This window comes from Aethalodelphis obliquidens, unplaced genomic scaffold (genome assembly GCF_003676395.1).
Source record: "Aethalodelphis obliquidens isolate GAN/ISIS:26980383/991018 unplaced genomic scaffold, ASM367639v1 scaffold137, whole genome shotgun sequence".
NCBI classification, from domain to species: domain Eukaryota; kingdom Metazoa; phylum Chordata; class Mammalia; order Artiodactyla; family Delphinidae; genus Aethalodelphis; species Aethalodelphis obliquidens.
The window spans coordinates 417,026-438,251 of record NW_020838081.1 but is presented as its reverse complement, the minus strand read 5'-3'; the positions used below and the strand labels follow the sequence as shown (position 1 = coordinate 438,251).

The following is a 21,226-nucleotide window of genomic DNA, read 5'->3' as shown; positions in this document are numbered from 1 at the left end:
GATCTGTCTATTGGGGTCACCTGGTCAGCAGCCACAACGACAAGCTGAAATAGCTGTCCTGTGTTGAAGTTTATAAATTCATCATTGAAAGGCTCCATCTTGGGTACAAAAGTTGAGCTTTCCATGGTTGTGACTTAATAAATACAAGATTAGTAGATACCAGAATTTAAATTTTGACCACTGATCATCTAACCCTAGCTATGTCCTAGATGGCTTGAGTTTAAAACAAAGCAAAACAAAACAAACAAAAAAACTCCTTACATTAACCTTGAATGTTCATAAATCAAATGAAAAGTCTTCAGAGAGAGTAAGAGGGAATAAGGACACTCTACTCACTCTACCCTGTCTCTCCCATGGAATGAAGCTATAAAACCTGGACAGAGGGCTTCCCTGGTGGCGCACTGGTTAAGCATCCTCCTGCCAATGCAGGGGACACGGGTTCGAACCCTGGTCCGGGAAGATCCCACATGCCACGGAGCAACTAAGCCGCTGCACCACAACTACTGAGCCTGCGCTCTAGAGCCCGCGAGCCGCAACAACTGAAGCCCGCGTGCCTGCAACAAGAGAAGCCACCGCAATGAGAAGCCCGCGCACCGCAACGAAGAGTAGCCCCCGCTGGCCGCAACTAGAGAAAGCCCGCGCACAGCAATGAAAACCCAACACAGCCAAAAATAAATAAATAAAATAAATAAATTTATCTTTTAAAAAACCCAAAACCTGGACAGAATCCATGGACCAGCTATTTGAAGACTGGCAAATTCCAAGATGGCTCCTAATGATCCCTGCCTCCTGGTGTTCGTGCCTTTGTGTAATCTACTCCCTTTCAGTATAAGGCTTGACCTAGTGACTGCCTTCTAATCAACAGAATATGGCAAATGTGTTGGCCTGTCACTTCCGTGACTTATGAAAGACTGTGCCTTTCTGTCTTGCTAGCAGACTCTCTCTATGGCCTTCACAACTCGTGCGCTTTTGATGAGGTAAGCTGCCGTGTTGGAGAGGCCCACATGACACAGGACTGAGGGAAGTCTCTGGCCAAAAGCCAGGAAGGAACTGAGGCCGTCAGTCAGACCTCAAGGAACTGAATCTTGCCAACAACCACGTGAGCTTGGAAGCAGATCCTTCCCCAATTAAGCCTTAAGATGACTGCAGCCCAGCCAACACCTTGATTGTAGCAGCTTGTGAGAGATCCTGAAGTAGAGGGCCCATGTAAGCTTTGTCCAGATTCATGACCCACAGAAGCTGTGAGATCACAAATGAGCGTTTTAAGCCTCTAAGTTTTTTGTAATTTGTTATACAGCAATAAATAAGTAACACAAGGACTCTAGAAAGTAAAAACCAGAAGGCATACTGAGGAAGATCAGAGTTTGAAGTACCACCACGCTGGTCGTGAGTTGACCATTTTTTCCCCTCCAATTCCCCCAGACAGGATTCAAGGAAGCAGAAATTAAAATCAGAAGCACAGTGAGAGTGCTTGCTTCGTCAGCACATATACTAAAACTGGAACGATACAGAGAAGATTAGCATGGCCCCTGAGCAAGGATGACATGCAAATTCGTGAAGCGTTCCATATTTTTCAATGTTCATTGCATCTCTATGTACAATAGCCAGGACATGGAAGCAACCTAAGTGTCCATCAACAGATGAATGGATAAGCAGATGTGGCACATATATACAATGGAATATTACTCAGCCATAAAAAGAAACAAAATTGAGTTATTTGTAGTGAGGTGGATGGACCTAGAGTCTGTCATACAGAGTGAAGTACGTCAGAAAGAGAAAAACAAATACCGTATGCTAACACATATATATGGAATTTAAGAAAAAAAAATGTCATGAAAAACCTAGGGGTAAAACAGGAATAAAGACAGAGACCTACTAGAGAATGGACTTGAGGATATGGGGAGAGGGAAGGATAAGCTGGGACGAAGTGAGAGAGTGGCATGGACTTACATACACTACCAAATGTAAAATAGATAGCTTGTTGGAAGCAGCCACATAGCACAGGGAGATCAGCTCGGTGCTTTGTGACCACCTAGAGGGGTGGGATAGGGAGGGTGGGAGGGAGGGAGACGAAAGAGGGAGGAGATATGGGGATATATGTATATGTATAGCTGATTCACTTTGTCATAAAGCAGAAACTAACACACCATTGTAAAGCAATTATACTCCAATAAAGATGTTAAAAAAAGCACAGTGAGCTAACACTGCACACCTATTAGATTTTTTAAAAATCCTAATAATATCCAGTGCTGGCTAGGATATGGAGCAACTAGAACTCTTATACTTTGCTGGTGGGAATGCAAAATGGTGCAGCCACTCTGAAAAAAATAGTTTGGTAGTTTTTCATACAGTTGAACATGCATATGGCACTTGCCATATGACATAGCAATCCTACCCATCGTGGATATTTACTCCAAAGGAATGAAAGCTTATATTCATACAAAAACCTGTACACAGGTTCATATGGTCAAATACCGAAAACAGCCCAAATGTTCTTCAGTGGGTGAATGGATACACAAACTGTGGGACATCCATACAATGGAATGTTATTTACCAATAAAAAGGAACAAACTACTGATACACACAAGCTGGATGAATCTCAAAGGCATTATGCTGAAAGAAGCCAGGCTTAAAACGTTGAGTACACTTATATGACATTCTCGAAAAGACAAAACTGTAGTAATGGAGAACTGATTAATGGTTGCCAAGGGTTATGGGGTGGGGGGGGGGGATATGACTACAAAGGAATAGCAAGAGGGAGTTTTGGAGGCGATGTTCTGTATCCTGATTATGGTGGTGGTAACACTAATCTACCCACGTGTTAAAATTCACAGAACTGTACAGCAAGTCGGTTTTACTGTACACTAATTTAAAAATAAATTTTTTAAAAAACTTCAGAGCTGGCTCTGGCTTAGCACCTTTGGGTCTGTAGATATTAAAGTCCCCATGGGCTGACTCTGATTGCCAAGGGCCTTCTCAAAGCACAGCCAGAAGCAGTGTCTGCTGCTGTAAACTACGAGCACTACGGAAAACACTTGCCTTTCCCTCTGACTTCACTTTTAGCTCTCTATACATGGGCAAAACTCAAAAAACAGAGATCCCAGTGAGAAAACGCACCCCATCCATCCTTTACTTAACAGATACTTACTGAGCAAGTTCTAGCTACGAGGCAGGGATACAACAATGAATACATTCTGATTCATTTCCCTACCAGGTTCACAGTGCAATGAGGGACACGGGCCCGTCCACAAATAATTTCAAGACAGGAGGTGTAGGTACAGAGATATGCCGTGTGCTGTTGGAGCCCAGAAGGATATGAGCCCTACCAGGGCAAGTCAGGTAATGCTTCCTAGAGCATACAAAGTGGAGAAAGGCATTCCAGGGCACTCGGAAGCAGGTTACATTTGAGTAATGTTTCCTGAGACTAGGGGATAGAGGGTGTATAGAGCAGGGGATGGGGATGTGAACCTGAGGAGGCAGATTGGTGCCAAGTGTGACTGTTCTTGAAAATCGCAGCAAAGAAGTCATACTTTAATCTGTCAGTTAGGGATTGCAATTTCAAATGCTTACATAGGCTGGAGTGCATAATATAAATGAATAAAGCAGCCTAGGTGGAAATGATGGGACATTCTAGAGAGTTCTTGTCTAAATGAGGCAGCTGCTACTTACCAGTAGCTCCCTCTTAGGCTGTCATCCAGAAATCCTGGCCCACTGTTACCCAGTGTAATTTTTCAAGAGAAACTGACATACTTTTATGTAAAATCTCCCTATTTTTAAATGTCAGTATGAGTATACGTCTACAAATTATAAGATGCCATCGATTACAAGGTGTATTATTATTTTATGTACGAATAAGAAAGAAAAAAGCCACCCATCAAACTATGACACTCCATCGATTTTAAGGCACGTTCCAATTTCAGAGGTGCTAAAATGTGAAAAAATGTGCATCTTAGAATCAATGAAATGCAGTAATTCTCATTTTCTCAAAACACTGTATAGACTCCGGGTTGAGGCTGCCAGATTGCAAACTCTGTTTAAGTGAAGGGGAGCCTAAGAGTAATCTGATTAGATTCACACTTTAGGAAGATCACCCTGAAGGTCAGATGTGATGACCTGGGAAAAAGCCAGCCAGAGAAAGACCAATGAGGAAGCTCCTGCAAGGATCCAGGAGATCGATGATAAGTGCTGAATTAAAGCGGTGGCAGTGGAGATCAGGGGCCAAATGTGAAAGCCTTTTTCTTTTTAATGTGAAAAGTCTTTTAGGTAATAAGTCCCACAGGTCCCAGACTGGGTATAGGTAGCAAGGGGGACAGAGGCATCCAGAATGATTCCAAGGTTCCTAGTTTGGAATACCAGATGGATTCATCACTTCTTCAACAATGCTCACTGGGTGCCAGGCACTGCACTGGGCCCTGGGGGTACAACGGTGGATAAGACAGACATGGTCCCTGCTCTCTCGTCATTTACCGTCTAGTGAGTGACGCCATTAATTGCGGTAGAGGGCTACCGGGTATGGGGTAGGACGCGAAGGGGGACAGGCGTGTTTATGGTGGAGAAAAATAACGCGTTAAAAGGTCATATAGCCAGTAGAAGCTCCTTTTAAAGCCCAGAAAATAAATCAGGTCTGCAGATTCTGATTAAAGAGGTCATCAGGTTACCGATAACAGTTAAAGTGATTAGAGAAGATAAAACAGGCTGGGAGAGCTTGTAAAGTCACAAGGCTTTAGGGGCAAAATCAGAAGCCCGGAGGAATAGAGACATTTAAACGGAATGAGGAGGAAGGAGCAAACAAAGGAGACTAAAAAAGCAACAGTGCAGAAAGGAAGAGGCCCAGGAGAGAGGGTTATCTGTAAACCAAGGGAGACATATTATCATATAATCCAATATGCCTTTATCTATAATTACTGCACAGAGTAATTTACCTTGGCAATGTACAATTCAGATTTTCAGAGTTTATGGGTATTTTGCATGAATTCCAAATAGGCTTATCAGAACTGCTTCTTATTTAGAGAGTTGTGATATTTTTAAATATTGCCACAATCTGTTCGTTTAGCTTGCATGTGCTTGCGTTTTGCAGGCGCCTCAGTTTGACATCTAGCATGAGTCAATGGCAGAGCAATGTAACTCCTTCTTTTTTTTCCTTCTGCAGGAGCTATAATCTGTCATTCCAAGACAAATGTAAAACAAAGAACACACATTTATGCAATTCCCTCTGATGTCAAAGCACTGTGAATTGGGCAAAACTGACCTAGGCACAGACAGCAGAGTCCCTTTGCAAGATCATCACGAGGGCCTTGGCCCAGAGCTCTGTAACAGGTGAGCCTGTGATATGATAAGATACTCTGGTCCTCTGGACTTGTTCAGAAAGGTCCTTCATTTTATGGGAGAGGAAACCAGGCCCAAAGAGGTTAAGCAGCCTCCCCAACATCATAGTTGTACAACTTGGTGGCCAGTACTCTTTCTATTACATCAAGGTGATCCAATTCCACCCTATAAAGATAGCTCCAGGGATTTCCCTGGCGGTCCAGTGGTTAAGACTCTGAGCTCCCAATGCAGGAGGCACAGGTTTGATCCCTGGTTGGGGAACTAAGATCCCGCATGCTGCACGGTGTGACCAAAATAATAATAACAAATAAATACCTTTCTAAAAGATAGCTCCAATGCAATATATGTTAAAGTATGACAAACTCCATACACAAAACATTAACTCTACTAGAGTTGGCCAAACAACTAGACAGAGGAAGGTTAACTTTTAAACATCTAGTTCCATGTCTACCCAGATCTCATTCAATTTATCTGCTACTTTAAGAGTTTTTATCCTTCCCTCTAAGTTTTACCAGTTCCACACAGGTTGAAGGAAAACAGACTCCTAGATTTTCACTTTGCTGGTTGCTGAATTAGCAACCATCGTCACGCTTGTAGATTTACTTGAAGAGGATTCCTCAGGCTCATCTGGAATTTTCCAGAGGTAGATTCTAGAATTATTCTTTAATAGGTTGCCTTGGCAACCCCACAGTGATGGAGGCAGGTATCACAGTACCTGCCACCAGAATGTGAACAACACAACCTGGATGAGAGAACCACTTCCTGCTTACTGGGAAGGCAGGTTCCAGGTTCTTCAAGCTTTCTTTTTGCCAACCGTTGCCTCCCTTTCAACCATTTTTGTTTTTATGAACACAGACAACAACAGTTGGTTTCTTAGAGGAATGTTGAAACTATTACCTAAAGCAAGGCCGAGGAAAGATCCATGGCTTTCTTTTCAAAACACTTGCCAGTATTGCCTCAGATGACTAAGAGTTTATGGTGAAGACTGTGGAAAAGGTTTTAGTTTAAGAATACTTATTCTTGGGAATTCCCTGGCGGTCCAGTGGTAAGACTCGGAACTTTCACTTCCATGGGCCCGTGTTCGATCCCTGGTTGGGGAACTAAGATCCCACAAGCCGCAGAGGCGCGGCCAAAAACAAAACAAAACAAAAACTTATTCTTGTCTTGGTTTTATTCATACATTCATTCAACAAATATTTGTTGAGCATCTACTGTGTGCAAGGCACTGTTCTAGACCCTGGGGATACACTACCAACAGAACTGACAAGGTTGGTCCCTTCCCTCATGAAGTTTATAGCCTTGTGGGGGAAGTAAACATTAATCAAATAATCATAAAAATAAATGTGAAATTGCAAAGGAGAAGTACATGGATTATAAGAGTGAGTCAGGAGGTCAAGCAAAGGCTTCTGAAGATAACATTATTTTATTTTATTTTATTTTATTTGGCCACACAGCATAGCAGGTGGGATCTTAGTTCCCCGACCAGGGATCGAACCCATGTCCCCTGCATTGGGAGTGTGGAGTCTTAACCACTGGACCGCCAGGGAAGTCCCTGAAGTCGATCTTTAAACTGACATCGGAAAGACAAATACTGATTACTTAGTTGAAAGTGCTGATAGGGGAATGGAGTCAAGCATACACTTGAATTAAGGTTCAGTGACCTGGAGTACATAACTGGACTCCATGATTTGGGGACTTTCAAAGGAGAATCTAGGGTTTAATATAGGTCTTAGTTTACTAAAGCTGAAGTTAGCATCTTCACCAATATCCCAAAGAGGGCACAATCTGTGAGTGTCATTTACATAAAACTCTCTAAAACAGTGCTTCTCAGACTCTGATGTGCTTATAGATAACCTGGGGATCCTGTTAAAACACAGACTCCTGGGCCCAGCCCCTGGAGGTTCTGATTCAGTAGGTCTGGAGTAGGGCTCATGAATCTGTATTTCTAATTAATTCCCAAGTGATGGTAAAGCATACTTTGAGAGGCACTGCCTCATAACACAGTATGATATTTGTTTAAATCTCTATTTCTTTTTCAACCCACTCTTTCATGACTTTTAAAGTCAAATTATATTCTACAATGCTTTTGTGATTTTTACGGTCAATTCAGTAGTATCACCGGAACAAGAGAGTGTTGTGATGCATAGATCAAACAATGCCATAGCTAAAGATTCCAAATATTTGGAAAGAATGAGAGAAATAACAATTACAAGCAAACTGAGGTATCAGTAATGTACTAAAACTTCACTAATTTACCCCAGTGAGGTGGACTGTTAATTCTTATTTTGTAATAAGTCTGATTTACAAAGTGGTTTTAAGGAATGTAATACAAATTAACCTGATGTAACTAAGGACAGGCAATTCCTATATGTTTAATGACTTTTACTTTAACAGGTAGATAAGAGCTATTTGTAATGAATACTCTCACATTTTGAATGAAGCTCTGGATTTTACATTACATGAGATAAGAATAACCTCCCCGCTCCGTCTCTGTTTCTCACTACTAAACACAATTCCTGCTGATACGCCATGATCCTGTTGGTATGGCTACATGAAAAGGACACTAGGAAAACCAGTTGGTGAGAGATCCAAGATTTCTCTGCACTGTTTTTCTTGAGAAGGTTGTGAAGTTAATATAGGGTCTGGAGCAAACTACTGTCATTTTTAAAAATAAAAAATGAAGTCTCTGTGCGTGGAAGAATAGGAGGATTAGGAAAGGGGACCAGGAGTAAGTTTTTGTAATTCTGAGTAAACATCAGCTCTGCCACTTACAAGGTGGGCACCTTAGGTAACTTTTATTACTTCTCTGGGCCTCAGTCTTCTCATTTTTAATATAGGGATAATAATATTTAAATGGAATAATCTAAGTGGAAAATTCTTCATAAACTATAAAGTGCTAAACAGATATTAGCTACCATTTCTAGGAGAGGCCTACATTTCCTGAGTGGTTACACATCCTGGAGAAGAAATGTGGTCTGACCGGTGGGTTGGGGTATGTCTGGGAGCATCAGAGAATTCGGTTTCAGAGTCAGATCTAGCTCCACCACTTAACAGCTGTGTGTGAGCTTGGGAAAATTACATGACCTCTCTGTGCCTGTTCTTAAAAACCAGGATAGTAATAGCGCCACCCACACTGCGTTGACGTAAGGAATAAATGGGTTCATAGATATTGTGGCAGCCACTGCTAGTTGCCTAGCCAGTATCTATTCTCCTTTCTTCCTTACCAATAAAGTCCCAATTTTATTCTAGGTGGCAATGGACTCAGCCACCGAAACTTGATTTGCTAGGATCCCTCGCAGTTAGGGGTGGTCATGTGACTCTGTTCTGGCCAATACGACATAAGCTGAAATCTACTGGCTGAGGCTTCCAGAAAAGCCATTTTTCTGATAAAAAAGACAAGACAGCTGTCATGAACCCTTTCCTTTTTGCCCTTCCCCCACTGTGCCTGGAACCATGACATAATGCCTGGAGGAGGAGCAGCCCTCTTGAGTGCATTAGGAACAGAGGCTCATGCTGAGAATGATATTGCAAAAAGACTAAAGGATGGGACACAGAGCCTGGGACACAGATGACGATGTGAAGTTGCTTCTTTCCTAACTTCATATCACATGAGATAAAAGGCAACCCCTCTGTGTTAAGTCCCTGTTATTTCATCATTTACCTCATCACACGCAGCCAAACATTCTCTAAGCGATACACTCGTAAAGCAGTTTGAGTGATGCCTGGCTTACAGTTAGTATTCAGTAAATGTTATTATTTGCCCAGCATTTTGCTGCCTAACCAGGTGGCCGACAAGTATTCCCCTCCATCCCTTGCAATAGTACCCCAATTTTCCTTTATGAGATCAACCCTCTCCCTATTCTAAGCCCTGTGGTTTGCATGGGATTGACACCACCCTCCACTCTAAGTGTGAGACTTCACTGGCTTAATTGAATCAGCATGAGCCCACTTCCCAAGCAACAGTGACTGCCCAGGGCTGGGCACATAACACAGGCCTAGGCAGCTCGCACATCCTCTTCTCCTGGCAAAAGGGAGTGTTCAGGTGGGCATGTAACTAAAGACAGGCAATATGAGTAATCTCTGGGCTCCTATTCTATTTAATCAAATCTACAGTCAAGGACAATAAAAAATTCATATCCAAATCGCCTTTCCCAAAGAAAAGAAACAGCAATAAAATCTACCATTTGCAATTGTGTGAATTCATTCAAATTTCTCTTCCAAAAGAAAAAAAACCCAGCCGGCTGAAACTGTTTTGTTTTTGTTTTTTGTAAACACGTCCAGGAGAACTCCTTTAAGAACAGATGTGCATCTGGGTTTTAGAATGAACGTTGGACCCAGAGGCAGACACTGGAAACGTATGACTAATATTGAAATAATATTCACAGACAGTTGTCATGGCAGCCTGCTCATTCTGCACAAAATAGAACCCACTGCATTTTAACAAGATCTAGCAAAGGAAAGCTGCTAGCCTGCAGACAGCCTCTAACTGAGTTAAACAACCTATTAATTGGTTTTGGTTTTATTATTATATATAGCCTTCAGACTATACCCTAACTGTATCCAAAAAAATCACAAACACTTAAAATCACTAATACAAACACATAAGATGATCTTTGTTTAACACCTCCACCACTCTTGAAATCTTCCCATCAGACTAGGAGGAAAGCTTAGAGGCAAGGCCCATTGTGTGCACAGCTGAATCCACTTAAATCTAAAGACAGTAAGTTTGGTGGAAGTAGAGTGAAATTTCATTTCCCTCACCAATTAGCATTGGCTGGATGCCACTATCTGGCACCCCCTCTTAAGTGGGGTTCTGTAGGAGTGGGGAGGAGCCAAATTGTTCTGTGCTCAATTACATAGTCCCAGGGGAGTGACTTTAGAAACTGGAGGCATCTCAAGTCATATAAATAATGGAGGGGGAGACAAAGTATTTACAGCTGATCTGTTTCTCCCTTGAGCGGCTGTCAAATCTAAGCTCATTGAATGTGACTGCAGGTGATTTTGTAGATTATATATAGCTGGTGTTGAGGGGAATACTACAAGAGGCCATCTTTCCCTTTAGACAGGCTTTCGCATATCACCCTGCCCCTCTGCCTGCTCTTTTGAGTTTCTTATTTAAGAAAGAAGAGACAGGGTCTGATTAAAATTCAGTAACATCCAAAGTTAGGAAAAACCACATCAAGCCATTATCATCCATTAATATCTTGGAATAAATCAGTCCTTTGGGTTAATTAATGTTCTTCAAACTCCTTGAGATGGGGCCATGTCATACACTTAAAAAAACAAAACAAAAAATTCCCACACTACCAAACACTGAGCTCCTAGACATGTTGCAGGTATGTGACAATAAACAACTTCAATCAAGGGACTGGGACACTGAGGAGCAGTCCCTCAGTAGCTGGTGGGCAGATTAAAGACATTGCCAAAATGGTATAGGAGAGAAATGTGGAAATACTGAATCAGTAGTGATTGTATTTTCCCTCAAATAACTGAAACTCCCACTAAACAGTAGCATTAAAGATTAGGGATTTTACTTTTCACATATAACGAGGAATCTGGAAGTAGTAAATTTGGGGCTGGGACCCAGGTAACTTCCTTCTTTCTGCTGAGCAATGTAGCTTTCTTCTTCCTGACTGTCAACTCATGGTCACAAAATGGCTGCTCTCCCTCCAGCATCACATTTGCGTTCTGAGGAGAAAGTGAAGCTAAGGGCAAAATGGGGCATACCAGCTGAGTCTACCTCCTTTTAAAGAAATGGTTTTGTAAACCCAACTACTTCCATACAAGTCATTGGCCAGAACTGTGTCACACAGTCTCTTCTAGCTGTAAGCGAACCTGGGAAATCAAACTGTTTTAACTGGACACATTGCTGAGTCAAACAAAATCAGGCAGTGCAGTGTAGAGGTTAAATACAGCCTATAGAGCCAGATGGCCTGGGTGTTAAAACCCCACTCCTTTATTTACTACCTGTGTGACTTAGTTACCTAATTATTCTGTGCTTTGGTTTTCTCATCTGTAAACTAAGCATAGTAACAGTACCTTTCTCACAGGGTTCTTGTGAGGATTAAATGAGTTAATATGAGTAAAGAGTCTGAATAGTCTCTAATACATAGCAAGCATTATACAAATGTTTACTCTTATTTTTATTACTGACAAAAAGAAGAATGGATATTGAATAAGCAACTAGCAGTATCTGCCACAGTTGTGTTGCCCACTCTGTAACCTCAACCGTCCTGGTTACTGTAATACGTGGGAACAAGTGCCCTGCTGCATCTGAGAACTGATGGCTGCCCAGGACGCCGGAAAACCAAAGCCCTGACCTGCCAAAGCGGCGATTCCCATGACCATCAGCCTCTTTCCGCATTTCCTGGGAACTGAGAGCAACAAAACTTCCCAGTGTCTGAGCCAGGGAAGCAATGCCAGCCACTGCGGTGATGCCCAACATTTTAGATATGAACCATCAGGACTCCTTCAGTTGCAAGAGTCAGTAAACCCGACTCCCACTGGTCTAAGCAAAACCGGAAATGCACCCTTCAAATAGCTAAAGAGCCAACAAGTATACTTAAGGTCTGACTTGGTCGAGGCCTTAAATGATAGCACCTGGTCGCTCTTTCTCAGCTCTAATCCCTCGCTGTTGGCTCCATTCTCAGGCTTCAGGCAGGCAGCCGATGTCCTTCAGACTTGTGGTCACCCACACTATCTTCTCAACATCCTCCCTATGTTTTGGTAATTCCCCACATCTGAGTCCTCGAAGGAGAAACAAGGAATTTGATTTTCCAGCCTCTCTCATAGCAGGAGCACAGGTATGTGACCTAGGCTCTGCGAGACCTAAATTTAGAAAAGGGCAACACAAGGAGTCAAGGGGTTATGAAAGCCATCCTCTCCCAAAGTTAGTGGCAGAAGGGTCCAGTTTGCAGATACAGCAGTGATAGAGACTCTGGGCCCCATCACTGGCTTGCATTGCTAACTCTGTATTCAGAAGGGGCAGCGGTGGGCAGGCATCTTTGATGGTGCAGCCCCGCAGTGAGATTTAGACATTATTCCTGGCTTTGGAATCTCCAAAGCCTTCTCGGAGAGCCTGTGGGCCACTGTATATCCTTTAATAAACGCATTTTCTTCTCAAACTAGTAGGAGTGTTGAATCAGCTTAGGTGATATTATACCCCAAATCTTAGTTTATACTTATCAAGGTTTATTTTTCACTGCTGTTCCTGCGCAGGTTGGCTGCAGTTCTGTAACATGTGGTCTTCCCTGTAAGACTCAGGCCAACCTCTCTCTGGGGCACTGCTGTGCTCATAACAAAGGGGAAACATCAAAGCTGCACCCTGCAAGCTGGCTCTTCACACCTGTGCTTGGAAGCGAGGCACATCGCTTCCGCCCACACCCAACTGGCAAAAGTCAGTCACCCGGTCAAGACTATCAGTGGGGCAACTGTGTAAAAATCCCATGTAGGGAACAGCAGTAAATATTTTGGGCAAGAAGGTTCTGCTGTGGGCAACTCAGAGCCCCGTCTGATACAATGCAATAATCAGATGGCAGCAGAACCTCCAGCCTCTGGATTAGCTCACGTTGAGTCCAGGGTGAACACGGAAATGTCTCTTCTCAGGAATTCACACAAAAGGCCCAGGATTAGCTTTGATTGGGACTGACCTGGCGTGAGTCATTCCCCAACCCTGAACAGATCCATTCAAGACATATTCATTGAGCGGTTACTATGTACTAGGCGCTACTTAGGTTCTGTGGAATACAGCAGTGAACAAAACCAAAACCATGCCTCATGGAACTTTCATTCTAGTTGAGAATGATAGGGGACAGACAATATCTAGAAATAAGTAAATATCTAGAAAATTACATAGTGATAAGCACTGTAGAGAAAAACAAAGCAGGAAAGGGGGATACTGAGTTTCCAGGGTGAAGGGGAAAGGAAAATAGCAATTTTTAAATAGGGCAGTCAGGAAAGGCCTCACTGAGAAGATATCTGGGCAAATACCTGAGCAAGATGAGACAGCAAGCAATGGGGCGACCTAGGGAAAGAGCAGTAAAGGCTGCGAGAACAGCAGGTGCAAAGGCCCTGAGGCAGAAGAGTCCTACTGTGTTTGAAGAACAGCAAGCAGGCAGGTGTGGTCCTGTAAAAGCAATGTAATAGGATATATGATCAGAGAGGTAATAAGTGGAAGATCAGATCATGTAGGGCCTTGCAAGCCACTGTAAGGCTGTGGCTTTCTTTCTAGTTAAGGTGGGGAGCTACTGAAGGGTTTTGAGCAGAAGTGACACAATCTAACTTAGGTCCTAAAAGGATCACTCTGGCTACTGTGTGGAGAACAGTCTGTAGGCAGAAAACGGCAGAAGCCAGGAGGCCAGAATATGAGGTTCTTGGCAATGATCCAGACAAAAAGTGATGGTGGCTTTGATTAGTATGGTAGCAGGGCAGATGGTAGAAAGTGATTAGATTCTAGATAGATCTTGAAGGTGTAGCCAATAGGATTCGCTAGTGAGATTAGATTTGAAGTGTGAGGGGAAAAAAAGAATCAAGTATGATTTCTTCCATTTTTTTCTACGTTTTAGGCCTAAATAACTGGAAAGATGAGGTTGCCCTTATCTGAGACAAGGAAGACTGAGAAAGGAGAGGGGATGGAGATCGGGAGTTTAGACACAGACAGAATAGGATTGAGATACCTATTAGACATTTAAATGGACATGTATAGTAGGTAGATTTGGAGTTTGGGGTAAAAGTCTGGACTAGAGATATAAATTTGGAATTCATCTAGGTTACAGACCATATTTAAAGCCATTAGATTAAATGAGGTCACCAGAGTGGTGAGAATGAATAGAAAAGTCCATGAACTGAGACCTGTGGAACACCCATGTTCAGAGGTCAAAGAGATGAGATCCAGCAAAGGTGACTGAGAAGGGGTGACTGGCGAGGTAGGAAGCAAAACTCAGGCGAGGGTGGCATCCTAAAAGCTGGCATCCTAAAAAGTGGCATCCTAAAAGCAAAACTCAGGCGAGGGTGCTTCCAAGAGGAGCAGAGGAACTGGAGAGAGCACCTAAAGACATATTTTCTAAGAGTTTTGCTATAAAGGAGAGCAGAGAAATGGAAGTAGTTGAGGCAGCAATGAGATTAAGAGATTATTTTTTAGTGATGAGAAAAAAATTATAGTATGGGACTTCCCTGGTGGCGCAGTGGTTAAGACTCCGAGCTCCCAACGCTGGGGGCCTGGGTTCAATCCCTGGTTGGGGAACTAGATCCCACGTGCATGCCGCAACTAAGAGTTCACATGCCACAACTAAGGAGCTGGCAAGCCACAACTAAGGAGCCCACCAGTCGCACCTAAGACCCAGTGCAACCAAATAAATAATAAATAAAAATTTCTAAAAAATTACAGCATGTTTGTATGCTGATGGGAATGATCCAATAGAGGAGGTAAATAAAGATGCAGGAGAGGGACTTCCCTGGTGGTACGGTGGTTAAGGATCTGCCTGCCAATGCAGGGGACACAGGTTCGAGCCCTGGTCCAGGAAGACATGCCACGGAGCAACTAAGCCTGTATGCCACAACTACTGAGCCTGTGCTCTAGAGCCCGCAAGCCACAACTATGGAACCTCAGTGCCACAACTGCAGAAACTCAGTGCCACAACTAATGAAGCCTGCGTGCCTAGAGCCCATGCTCTGCAACAAAGAGAAGCCACCAAATGAGAAGCCCGCGCACCACAACGAAGAGTAGCCCCCACTCGCCACAACTAGAGAAAGCCCACGTGCAGCAATGAAGACCCAATGCAGCCAAAAATTTAAAGAATTTTTTTAAATAAAATAAAATTTTAAAAAATAATAGTAATAAATAAATAAATAAAGATGCAGGAGAAAGAGGGGAGTTGTTGCAGGGCTTTCCTTGAGTAGGCAAGCGCAGGTGGAGGGCTGGGTGTCGACAGGAACTCAGACAAGTCATCTAGGGCAGGAGTTCTTAACCATGGCACGATTGACATTTGGTGCCCAGTTATTTCTTGTGGTGGGTGGCTGTTCTGTGCACTGCAGAACGTTTCACTACATCCCTGGTCTCTACGCACTAGATGCCAGTAGCACACTAACCCCGACAGCCCAGAGCGTCTCCAGACATCGGCTGATAGCCCCCAAGATTTTGCCCCCTCCGCCAGGGAACATTTTGGGTTCTCACAACTCGGGGAATGGTGCTATGGGCGTCTAGTGAGTAGAGGCCAGGGATGCTGTGCAACATCCAACAATACACAGGACAGCCCCCCACGACAGAGTTACCCGGTCCCAAATGGCAACAGGGCTGTGGTAGGAAATCCCCAGTCTAGATCTAGGAGGGCACAGATGCAGGCAGGTGAGCAGATGTGGGGCTTACCTGTGGAAGTTCTCTTCAGGCTGCTTGCATTTTTTTTTCACTGAAATAAGGAAGCAAGGTCATCAGCTGTAGGTGAGGTTGGGGAAGGAGGTACAGGAAGTTTAGGGAGAGAAGACATGAACCTGTCCTCTAGGTGAGGTGGAAAATGAACGGACAGGGAAAGTAGACATGATTCTGGGCCGCATTAAGAACACACTTGAGGTACTTACTCAAGAATTTAATGTGAAACCAGTAGGCCTGAAGGTGTGTTCCTCCTGGGGCCATATTCAGAGGCGGAGAGGGGAAACAGTTGGATTTAACAGACTGGTTTTGCCAACAAGTACAAGCAACAAAGGGGCAAAGGAGTGATAAAAATGACCACAGAACTTGAACTGGGTAAAAAGACTGAGGGATGTAATTAACTATTAAAAGGTAGGTGGGCAAAAAGTAACGAACACCCATTCCAACAGGCTAGTTTCAAATGTTCTGATGAGCCGTAAAAGGGGAAAAATAAGGTGAACTCTGCCATACTAAGGTAACCACTCACTTTCCTTAGTAAATACTTGAATATACACTGAAAGACAAAGTACAATCATTTCTAAATGAAGTCAGCTCAATGGAGCTTCCTAAGTCAGCTCGGTGTTTGGGGCCATGGTTTCCTTGGCTGACGAAAGCCAAACCATCAGTGAAGGAAGCCGTCAGTGAAGGAAGCTGTCAGTGAGGAAACCATCAGTGAAGCCAAACGCTGGGGAAGCCACACTAAACACCTGAGAGATCAGAGGGCTCAAAAAGTTTGAAGTGACTTCTAGTCTTTATTTGCTAGTTCGTTTATTTCTCTGGTAGTTGTTCAGATGATTATGGGCAGACCCGGGGGTCACAGGCCTCACAAATCTGACTGAACAGGCTAAAGTGCCAGGGGAAACTGTGGCCAGCTGCAGCACAAGCCATGATGCTGGTGGTATCAAAGTGAAAGTCATCAACAGCGGTTCACGACAGGCTCTTACTTCTGGCTTTTAGGGATTTCATTTAAAAATTACAAAAGACAAAAAAGGTATCCACTTCCTCACTGGCATGCATACAAAATATTATAAGACACCAATGGCACTCTTATGGGAACATTTAGCCTCTATGAACGCGGGCCTCCCCAAATCACTTAGATATCAGAAAACTGAGTATGAGCCCAGCCCCGCCACTCACCAGCAGAATGGTCTCGGCAAGACATTCGAACTCTTCGGCTTCAACTTCTTCAGCTGAAAAATGGAGATAGTAATACTTACCATGGCTACCTCATAGGAATGTATGTGAAAGTGCTTTGTAAACCATATTGCACTTTACTAGCAACACAGATTGTGAATACAACTTGAAGGCAGCAGGAGTGGAACAAAAGTCTCCCTCCTTTTTGCTAAAGGCAGAATCCTGTGTTGCGTGCATCAGAGGTGTACCAGCCTCTTTTCTTTGTGTGGGAACCCGGCCAAAGCTTGCACGTGGCGAACCCACCCTTATAGCAAGGGCAGACAGAAAGCTCGAGGAAGGGCAAAGTATTCCCTAGAGACAAACCAAAACACGACTAGTGAGTGTAATTTTAGGCCCAATTCTTGACAGCCTCGTTTTGAACTGACAAGGGTTTGGCAACGGGTTAAATATACTGATCACTGGGCATGATGGGAGTCATTATAGCTCACTGACTAGCAGGAAACATGGAGTTTTCATGAATTCATCCTCTGGCTAGTGGCTGTCCACTCATGGTCATCTCATGGCTCACAACCTAAGCGTCAAGTGTTCAAGAGGCCTCTCGAAACGTATCAACAAAAAGGCATTCTGGAAGGGGTCCATGATGAACACTACAGGGAGCTAACTAGGATATAGGAAACCTGGTACTAAAGAACCTAAGCCAGCTTGCCTCTGTTTCTGTGGAAAAATTTACATGGCAGATAAGTGCCTCCATTTTCCCAACCCGGAAAGTAGAGATAACATTTAGACCCAGACGGGAAAGGGGGTGTCTAGTCCAGCCCATGCATTTCACAAAGGGGGATACAGAGGCTTGGAAAGTGAACTGATGTTCAAGAGTACACAGCTAGTGAGTAGCCAAGGCAGCGCTAGAATCCTGACCACCACCCCCAGATTAGTGCACCTTCCACCCACCTGTTTCTCCCAGGGGCCTTCCCAGGAAGACAGGAGTTGGCCGAAGGGGTTGCTTCATACAATCAGTATCACTTCTCCATCATTCTGCCAGCCTCAAAGTCAGACGCCTGGGAAAAGGACAGCCGCAGCCTTCAGCCACTCCAACTCACCACTGAAAGAGCCGCCCCCGACCCACCCAAATGGTTTCAAGTGCGTTTTCAAGCTTGAGGATGGCGAGCAATCCCAGGATGGTGACGAAGATCCATCCAGAAGCACTGGGGAGGGCAAACGGCACCGACAATGGAAACCAAGAAACGATACCATACAGGCGGCCTTCGTAATGGAGGGTCGCAGCACCTTATCGGGACCACAGTCCTGGAAGCACAGGGGCAGGCTCATGGGCTGCACTCTCACGGGCCCGCGCTGCGTTTAATGCTCTGCTGTCATGGTTGTGGAATTGTCAATAACTTATGATCAAGGAACCTGATATTTTCATTTTGCATTGGGCCCCTCAAATCTTGTGGCCGGTCCTGCTTCCCCCTCCCCGCGCCAGCCAAAGAGACGGCCTGTTTACACCGGCCTCCTCACCCCTCCCCTACCCCAGACAAATAAGATCAAACAAAAGCCCTGTAATTTTTAGCCCCTCTGGGGCTTCCGGAAGGGGAAGAATGTTGTGGAAAAGGTCAGGGAAGCATTAAGAGCCTGTAGCCTCGGGGAAGAGGCAGAGTGACCAGCTGCCTTTTCCAACCCTGGCAAAATAAAGGCCAATATAAAAGGGAGCCCCCAGCCGTCCCCCCCAGCCCCGCGCTGCCTGAATCTTCGGCTCCTTGTGGTGCTCCTGTGCGCCCTGCTCCGGACTCAAGGCTTCCAATGCTGCCGGAAGCGGCTCAGTGTGCCCGGGGGAAAGTGGGGAAGTGCGGGTCCCTCAGGCTGAGGGGAGCTGTCAAAAGGGGCCGCGCCCCGGGCACTGTCCCCTTCCGCCCACCGGGCCGACCTCGCCGACGCCCGGGCTGCGGGAAAGTTTGGGGAAGGGTGACTAGCGGGGCGACGCTCTGGCCAGGAGGGTAACCCCTCGCCCCGGCCTCCCCGTGGTCGCAGGGGCGACGAGGCCGGCGGGGAGGAAGGACGAACTACCCAGACGCCGGAGCCGGAGCCCGCCACCTGGCCGCGAACACCAAATCTCACAGGCGGCGCGGGGCCACGGCGGGGGCGGAGTTACGGCGGATGGGCGGGGTTTCAGCCGAGGAGCCGGTTCTCATGTGACACTATGAATAAAGTAATGATAAAAGGGAGGTGCGAGGGGGTTCCATAGTGTAGTGGTTATCACGTCTGCTTTACACGCAGAAGGTCCTGGGTTCGAGCCCCAGTGGAACCAAAGTAGCACGGTTGATTTTTCACTCTTTAAAGAAGAGAAGTGCTTTTCTTTCTCCCATTAATTTTTTTTTTAATCTTTATTTGTCTACTTTTTGGAATGTTTTTATCGCAGAAGCGTAATGACAGATAGCCACTCCTCCCATCCCTGCCGCCCTCGCCCGACCTAGGAAACAGCATAAGTGGGGGCCTGGCCGTGTTGTAGTCCCGAGGGCGACCCCGCCCCGCCAGGGCCCTACCCCGACCGCTCCTTCGGTGCTCCGGGGCGACCTCGGGAACTCCGGCGCTCGTGGGAACCAAGATCACCCAGCACGGCCCCTTCCTTACAAACCAGGGCAGGCCGGCCCTCCAAAGCCTCCAAGTAAACTATGGCAGTACAGCGGTGCTTTGACTGCAGTTAAATTATTAAAGGTTTATTATTAATTTTTTCAGTAAACTCTAAAATACAGAGCAGAGAAAACAGTAGTTCTTTTCTTTCTAGTACTGCAGTAGGGTTTGTTAAAGAGACCTTCGTCTGTTTAATGAAGAATCCATACATAGTATAGAATAAGCGTCAGGCTTGTGAACACCCCCAAAATGCTGATTGAATGAGTAAACTTTAGTTCCTTTTTGTTCCTCTGTATTAGTTCATTACAGCTTCGCTTTGGGGGGTTATTATCTTTTCAATATTGACCTTTTTCATCTTTGACAACAGGAGTGAAGTAAAGGTCTCTGGGACCCTGGGGGATTGAGGTGAAAAAGGTCAAGAACTAAAGTGGTGGCCAAGAACTAAAGAGGGAAGCGGATTAATGTACAGCACGGTGATTACAGTTAACAATATTGTATACTTGAAATTTGCTAAGAGAGTGGATCTTAAATTTTCTCACCAGACACACAAAAAATGGTTACTTTCTGAGACAATGGATGTGTTAACTAACCTTATTGTGGTGATCCTTTTGCAATATATATGTATACGGGAAAAAAAAAAAGGGAAGGGGAAACTCAGTATTTTTCTTTGAGTTTTTCCACATAGTTTTGTTCATACAGTGGGTAAATTTGTATCCTTTTCTAACTCAGGATTATAACACATGATTGTCCTTTTTATTACAATCACTTCATTAACTTTTTTTTTAAACCTTCTTAACTGTTTTTAAGTGTATAGTTCCGAAATGCTAAGTAAAGTCACACTGTTGTGAAAAAGATCTCCAGAACTTTCTTACCTTGGAAAACTGAAGCTCTGTATCCATTAAACAACTCCCCTCCCCACCCCATCAACTTTATTGTTATCGGCTGTATAGTAATAATAATAGCTAATTATGTTAAACACTATTCTAAGTATTTTTTATGTATATCATCCCATTTAAGCCTCAAACTAACTCTATGAAATAGGCATTATTATCACCATCATACAGATGAGAAAACTGAGGCACAGAGACCTTAAGTGACTTTCCCAAGGCTACATAACAACTGGTTGAGCCGGGATTTGCATCCAGTCTGGCTTGGGAATCTGTGCTCTTAACCCTGCCTGCTGTCCTGAATCCCCTATGTAGATTGTTTCCAATTTTGTCTTATTATAAATAACACAGCAATGTAAATCTGCGTGTAACTGACCGCCCCCTCCCAATTTTGTATTTTCCTGAGTGAATAGGTGTAAACATGATGCCAGCTTGCTTTCTGAGAGGGGGAATCCATGTCATTTTCATAGAATTCCAGAATGTTAGTGTTTGTTTGGCAGGAAATTGCTCAAGGTCACCCCCTAGAAAACGATGGCAGAGAAAGGATTAAGACCTGGGTCTTCTGATTCTAGTTTCTATTTTCCTCCACTGCTTCCCTTACATTTAAAGATAGAATAAAGCCAATACCTTCCTTTGCTAAACTGACCTCAGTTGACGTTAGCTTCTCCTCTGAGACTTCTTATTGAGGCAGGTAACTATGTGGGTTAACTTAGCGGGGCTTGGCCAAAGCCCTAAGAAGTAAATGAAATAAGATGCTTAATGAGGCCAGTGCTCAAGTTAAGCTGCTGTTCCTAGGAAAGCTCTCCACTTTGATAAGGAAGAGCAGCAGCTAAGGACGAGGGGAGAATGCCAC

At 44.3% G+C, this 21,226-nt stretch overlaps 1 protein-coding gene and 2 non-coding genes across 3 annotated transcripts in view; 2 read left to right on the top strand and 1 right to left on the bottom strand.

Annotated features, from left to right (window-relative positions):
- The window catches only part of PPEF1 (protein phosphatase with EF-hand domain 1), a 148,772-nt gene extending 130,210 nt beyond the window's left edge, over window positions 1-18,562 (bottom strand). The window contains exons 1-4 of the mRNA XM_027099716.1: window positions 18,110-18,562; window positions 17,810-17,916; window positions 16,865-16,917; window positions 15,689-15,728 (exon numbers count right to left, since the gene is read on the bottom strand). The gene's annotated coding sequence lies outside the window, so the exon portion shown is untranslated. The remainder of the gene's footprint in view (window positions 1-15,688; window positions 15,729-16,864; window positions 16,918-17,809; window positions 17,917-18,109) is intronic.
- LOC113616421 (U6 spliceosomal RNA) lies at window positions 1,468-1,574 on the top strand. The gene has a single exon (XR_003431296.1). It is a non-coding gene; the product is annotated as a U6 spliceosomal RNA (small nuclear RNA).
- Window positions 18,563-19,090: 528 nt separating the features above from the next.
- TRNAV-UAC (transfer RNA valine (anticodon UAC)) lies at window positions 19,091-19,163 on the top strand. Its single transcript has one exon. It is a non-coding gene; the product is annotated as a tRNA-Val (tRNA).
- The last annotated feature ends 2,063 nt before the right edge of the window (window positions 19,164-21,226 follow it).